Here is a 7069-nt window from a genome sequence, read left to right on the forward strand (position 1 = left end):
GAATATTAATACAACTCACTAAACCAACATTGTCTGTGTGTGTGTGTGCGTGTGAGAGAGAGAGTGAACAGGGCGCACAAGGGCCAGCAGAGAGTGCTCCATCCACAATTAGGGACTCATGTTACTGTCCCCCAAATACAGGTCAGGATGCCCTATCTGGAGGCAAACACCTGATCTTGGCCTGTGTGGGTAGGGCAGGTCAATCTGGCACCAATCACCTGGCTAATGAGTGTCTCCCTCTGCCAAATAGTTATTTGGTATTTTAATTTAAGATAAGGGTTTTTCAAAGCATTACAGCCTGGGATGTAGGAAAACCTCTTATCCTGGGGCTGCATGGATTGATTGACAGCTTCTGGCATTTCTAAACTGAAAAGAGGAGGGGATATTTGGACAATGTCTCCCGATAAGAGTTTGGTTAGCCTTAATTAGCAACTGGCCTGTCCCTTCGTGAACTCCAACCTTTTCTCCTTATTAACATGCCAAAATGTACTGTAGCCCCTTCTGTCGTCACACTTCATTTTAAGGAGGTGTGGTATTATGGGATGCAAATATGTAACCGGTTTGACTTCAGGTAACTGATTTCCTGTGCAAAGTGGAAGTCACCTTTCTCCTATCCAGTCACTTTTTCTCTTGCATTTTCTGTTGTGCCTTAATTGTAAAAGGAATAGAGAATAACAGAGATGGAAGGGACCTCAGAGGTCTTCTAGTCCGACCCCCGGCCCAGACAGGAAAGTCTACACCATTTCGGACAAATGGTGGTCCTACCTCTTCTTAAGGGAATGTAAGATGCATCTCAAAGCTCTCCCATTTCATAGGGAGACCACCCCACTTTATAAATTACTCTAGCAAATGGCTTTTAAAAGATCTTCTAGCTCAGTTGCTTATTGGAAAAGGTAAACTGAGGAAGAGCCTAAATCCAGATTTGGCCACCCAACTCCCTCGGCCAAAGGCTCCATTCAACTCCATCTTTTGCTCCGTAATTTCTTCCAGCGCAAATTCATTTTCAACCCAACTCTGGGGCATAAACGGTTCTTTAGAATACACGGAGACCTAGCAAATTTAAGATAACAGCAAACATTCCTAGTTACAATGCATATCTATTTGCTTTCACACGGACACACACGGACACACACAGACACACACACACACACAGACTGAAGGGTCTTGGAGTGGGACTTCCCAGCTGCTCAATCTCAACTTCTTTTTTCCCCACTTCAGGTGACTTTGGTTTGTTTGTTTGATTGTTTTCTTAACAACTTGGTTCCACAGAATCGTTTGTTGATTAACTTTTCAAATATTGTTTTTTTAAGCATATTCATTTCCAGTCAAGCCTGAGTTGCCTGGGAAAGTGGAGTTTCTTCCTTGAGGGAGCTTGTTCTGTTTCTCAACTTGGGCAGATAGGCCTTAAGTCTTTGGCCCAGGGGGGACCTCACAGCTGGATGCTGATCTGTCACACGCATGAGTATGTCCCTCAGGGATCTCCCCCAGTGGGAAAAGGTTCTCCACGCAAGAGACGAAGAGCAATAGTAACCCAAACATTCAGGGGCACCGTTGACTTCTCTCCCAACCCCTGATCCCTCACCTGGCATCACAGGCTCAGCACATTATGGAATTGGTGGGGTTGATTTCTTTCCACAGGGAGAGAAGCAGGAACCACGAAAGAGGTTCTTCTGTTAACATGTCCCGGTGGCTCTCTCCGTTTTACAATAATATTGGGGATAAGGGAGATTTATTGCAGAGTCACCTGGCATTCAGCAACAACAGAGTGGAGTCTGGAGACTCAAAGCTCCCAGGCAGTGGGAGTCAGGGCAGGGACTGCAATCGGGCACCAGGACTTAACACCAGGCCCCTTCCCAGAGTAGCCCATCAGAGAAGAGGGAAGACATTCTTTGCACCGCCCAACCACAACTGATGGCCTGTTGGGAAAACAGGTTGAATAAGATTTCGGGGATGGTGACAGGAAAAGGAAGAAGAAGTTGATGGAACTGCACCCAATTGTAAATATCAGGAAATTTCCCATCGTGGTGATCGCATACTGTAAATGACCAGGTCAACCAAGAAGAGGTACATCCAGCCACCTTGTACCCAGGAGAACAAAAATCATTTGCTGTGCTTAATTGTTGGATTTCTTTGAAGCCTCTAGGTTCACTGACTGAAATACAGGAAATATATGTTGCATTTCCCCCAACTTCAGCAGGTCTCCTTATTCTACTGCAGGTCTTGGGGAAAGTATCCTCAAATCTTTGTGATGAAAAGTATATGTACACTTGACCAAAACGGGGAGCAGAAAGAAAGAGAGAGAAGGAGAAGGAGGGAGGGATCTGACACAATCTGTTGCAATGTCCCAGTTGCAAAGCCGAGGGAATATGGGTGATGTCCACTCAAAAGCATTGGCCTGTCTTGAATTATAATTGATTGATTTGATTTTGGTGTTGTCTGTTTCTAGAGCAACAATGAACATCATATAATATAACATAGGAAGAAAACAGAATGATGGGAGGGAAGGAGGGAGTTTCTTGTAACTCATTATATAACTCATTTTATAAATATAATAAATAAGAGCCTGGTTACAGTTCTCTGGAGTAATATTTGTCATAGTGATAATAGTAATATTCTCTAAGGGTAGTTTCAAAACAACGGTGTTTTTCCCTCATAACATCAATACATCTTAATTAGTAATACTAATGAAAATTAATAAGTTACAGTAAACAACCCTAATAGTGAGATTAATCTTTCTCTTGTAATCTTCCAGATTCTAAATCCTGTTCCTCTTACTTAACCATTGTTAGAACACCTTGTAACTCTTTGTGGTGCGAAAGTCATTTTCATTTTATTTCAACAAATCACCAGTGCTGAAGTAAATTAAATCAGATCTATAGAAGAGCACAAGGAGGTTGGGCTACGGCCAAAAAGAGCCGAGGTGGCGCAGTGGTTAGGGTGCAGCACTGCAGGCCACTTCAGCTGACTGCTATCTGCAGTTCGGCGGTTCAAATCTCACCGGCTCAAGGTTGACTCAGCCTTCCATCCTTCCGAGGTGGGTGAAATGAGGACCCAGATTGTGGGGGGGATATGCTGACTCTGTAAACCGCTTAGAGAGGGCTGAAAGCCCTATGAAGCGGTATATAAGTCTAACTGCTATTGCTATAAAAAGCATGGAAGACGCAACAGAGTCTCAAGCATTATGAAAAGCTAAGAGGTATAAAAAGTGTATGTATTAAAACAGAAAGGGTGTGTGTGTGCGTGTGTGTGTGCGTGTGTGCGTGCATGCGCACAGCAGAATCCAAGAGGATGGGTTGGAGCATGAGATGTATGTAAGGTAAATGTTTCTCCTGTATAGTTGGGTCCATAAATTTGTTATTTGTGGAATGTTATTTAGAATCCACGTTTTCTATTTTTTGAGTCTCAGGTGTCACCAAAGCCTTTTATTCTTTGATCACTGGCTTCCTGATGATCACATAGATGATGAACGCATAGAGATTAAGCAAGTCCTCTCATTCACGCTAGTTGGGACTTCAATCCAAACCACAAAAAATTGACCAACCTCACAATTCAAGCATGTTCAGGAAATGGGTCAGCATTGGAGTGGCTCAGCAGGCTGTACGTCAATCCAGGCAGAAAAGGAACGATTGCATTTCTTGTAATGTCTTGCATGATTTTTTTTTAGCTGCAACATGGGTGCAGGAAGACGCAGCAGGAAAAAGACAAGCTGCAACTGATAGCCTGCAAAAAGTGCACATTTCTCCACCTCCCTGGGGTTTCAATGGCCAGATTTGTGCTACAACATGCAATGTTGTGTCAGGGTCTCCACCACAGGGCTTAAAACCCATCAGACGTTGACCTGAGCCGTAAACTAGACTTAAGGAGCATCTGTTTTCTCACCCTAGAGCAGGGGTCGGCAACCTTAAACACTCAAAGAGCCACAAAGGTCCTAACCGGAGGCTCCCCGTTCCATTCTGGAGCTGACCGGAAGTCCCGTTTCCCCGCTAGTCTCCTCCCAGCATGCCGTCCTTTTCCCTCCAGCTGTTCTAACTGAAAGCCCCGTCGATTGTGGAGCTGACTGATGACAGGGAGCCACATGCGGCTCCAGAGCCACGGGTTGCCTACCCTTGCCCTTGACTGCTCCTTGCTGTGATAGATTTCGTTTGCCCCATCTTGGCATTTATGCTCACCTACACCCATCTAAGGGGACCGATGGCTCAGCAGTTACAGTCCAGATTCCAGACCCAAGGTCCGTGCAAGGGGGTGAGCTCCCTTTCCTGCCCCAGCTCCTGCCCACCTAGCATTTCAAAAGCATGCAAGTGTAAGTAGATAAATAGGTACCACTTCGGTGGGAAGGTAACAGGGGAAGGTAGCAGCCTCGGCCCTCTTGGTGGGCTGCACCAGAAGCTGCCCGTTTAGCACCAGAGGGAGACAACGTGTTTCTTTCCTAGCCGTGTGTTTCCTTGTGGTCGTTGTGACTCCTGCCTTGCTTTGGATCGACACCGTTCCTTGAATTTGGACCGTGCCTTGTGAGCTCTGGACTTTTCTTGCCTTGTGACCCCTCCTGTGCAGTGGATTTAACTTTGCCTGGTGGGTTTGTCTTCTTTGGGAAACCTGGAAAGGCCTTGTGGACTCACTGGCCTTCGCTCTGCGGAGTAGCATCGGTCTGCTTTTGGCTGGACGTAATGGGGACAGTTCTGGGTTTCTGGGAAGGGAATTGCTGCGGAATATTAATACAACTCACTAAACCAACATTGTCTGTGTGTGTGTGTGCGTGTGAGAGAGAGAGTGAACAGGGCGCACAAGGGCCAGCAGAGAGTGCTCCATCCACAATTAGGGACTCATGTTACTGTCCCCCAAATACAGGTCAGGATGCCCTATCTGGAGGCAAACACCTGATCTTGGCCTGTGTGGGTAGGGCAGGTCAATCTGGCACCAATCACCTGGCTAATGAGTGTCTCCCTCTGCCAAATAGTTATTTGGTATTTTAATTTAAGATAAGGGTTTTTCAAAGCATTACAGCCTGGGATGTAGGAAAACCTCTTATCCTGGGGCTGCATGGATTGATTGACAGCTTCTGGCATTTCTAAACTGAAAAGAGGAGGGGATATTTGGACAATGTCTCCCGATAAGAGTTTGGTTAGCCTTAATTAGCAACTGGCCTGTCCCTTCGTGAACTCCAACCTTTTCTCCTTATTAACATGCCAAAATGTACTCTAGCCCCTTCTGTCGTCACACTTCATTTTAAGGAGGTGTGGTATTATGGGATGCAAATATGTAACCGGTTTGACTTCAGGTAACTGATTTCCTATGCAAAGGGGAAGTCACCTTTCTCCTATCCAGTCACTTTTCCTCTTGCATTTTCTGTTGTGCCTTAATTGTAAAAGGAACAGAGAATAACAGAGATGGAAGGGACCTCAGAGGTCTTCTAGTCCGACCCCCGGCCCAGGCAGGAAAGTCTACACCATTTCGGACAAATGGTGGTCCTACCTCTTCTTAAGGGAATGTAAGATGCATCTCAAAGCTCTCCCATTTCATAGGGAGACCACCCCACTTTATAAATTACTCTAGCAAATGGCTTTTAAAAGATCTTCTAGCTCAGTTGCTTATTGGAAAAGGTAAACTGAGGAAGAGCCTAAATCCAGATTTGGCCACCCAACTCCCTCGGCCAAAGGCTCCATTCAACTCCATCTTTTGCTCCGTAATTTCTTCCAGCGCAAATTCATTTTCAACCCAACTCTGGGGCATAAACGGTTCTTTAGAATACACGGAGACCTAGCAAATTTAAGATAACAGCAAACTTTCCTGGTTACAATGCATATCTATTTGCTTTCACACGGACACACACGGACACACACAGACACACACACACACACAGACTGAAGGGTCTTGGAGTGGGACTTCCCAGCTGCTCAATCTCAACTTCTTTTTTCCCCACTTCAGGTGACTTTGGTTTGTTTGTTTGATTGTTTTCTTTTTTTTTAATAATAATTTTTATTTTTATCTTTATTACATAGACAACATATACACAGAACAATAGAAAAAGAAAAAGAAATAAAAGAAAAAAAAGAAAGAAAAAAACCAAGCCCATCATCACATACAGTATGTCGTTTGGTTACAGGTCTTTTAGCATTTATCATTCTTACACATTCATTGTTTCATTTGATAGATTATAATTTAGTATCGTTTCTTATTCCCCTGAATGTGGCATTCCATCCCAACTACGTTTCCCCCCACATACACAACCCGTATCTCTCTGTTATATATTCAATAGACACAACAATAAAATGAAATTAAAAAGGGGAAAGAAAACACACACATTTACCATTATCTTTGCTGCTTGTTTCTGATATATCCTTCGTATAGTTTGAGTGAATTTAGTCATTTAGTCATTTTAGTCATTTATTTGACATTTATAGGCCGCCCTTTTCCCTGAGGGGACTCAGGGCGGCTTACAATTAATAGGAAGGGAGTGCAAGACAAAACACAAGGGAAAAAAAATGTGTGAATAATAAAAAATAAACCAGTAAAACACAACATTCATTCAGCATTCGGGTGGGGCGGATGAAAATCTTATCCCCAGGCCTGACGGGATAGCCAGATCTTGAGGGCTGTGCGGAAGGCCTGGACTGTGGTGAGGGTACGAATCTCTACGGGGAGATCGTTCCAAAGCGTCGGAGCTGCAACTGAAAAGGCCCTCCTCCGTGTAGTCGCCAGTCGGCACTGACTGGCGGATGGTATTCGGAGGAGGCCCAATCTATGCGATCTGATGGGACGCAGGGAGGTAATCGGCAGAAGGCGGTCTCTCAAGTACCCAGATCCACTACCATGGAGGGCTTTATGAATGGTGAGTAGCACCTTGAAGCGCACCCGGAGATCAACAGGTAGCCAGCGCAGCTCACGGAGGATCGGTGTTATGTGGGCGAACCGTGTGCGCCCACGATCACTCGCGTGGCCGCATTCTGGACTAGCTGAAGTCTCCGGATGCTCTTCAAGGGCAGCCCCATGTAGAGCACATTGCAGTATTCCAGCTTGGAGATCACAAGGGCTCGAGTGACTGTTGTGAGGGCCTCCCGATTCAGGTAGGGCC

This window comes from Thamnophis elegans, chromosome 7, assembly GCF_009769535.1.
Source record: "Thamnophis elegans isolate rThaEle1 chromosome 7, rThaEle1.pri, whole genome shotgun sequence".
NCBI classification, from domain to species: domain Eukaryota; kingdom Metazoa; phylum Chordata; class Lepidosauria; order Squamata; family Colubridae; genus Thamnophis; species Thamnophis elegans.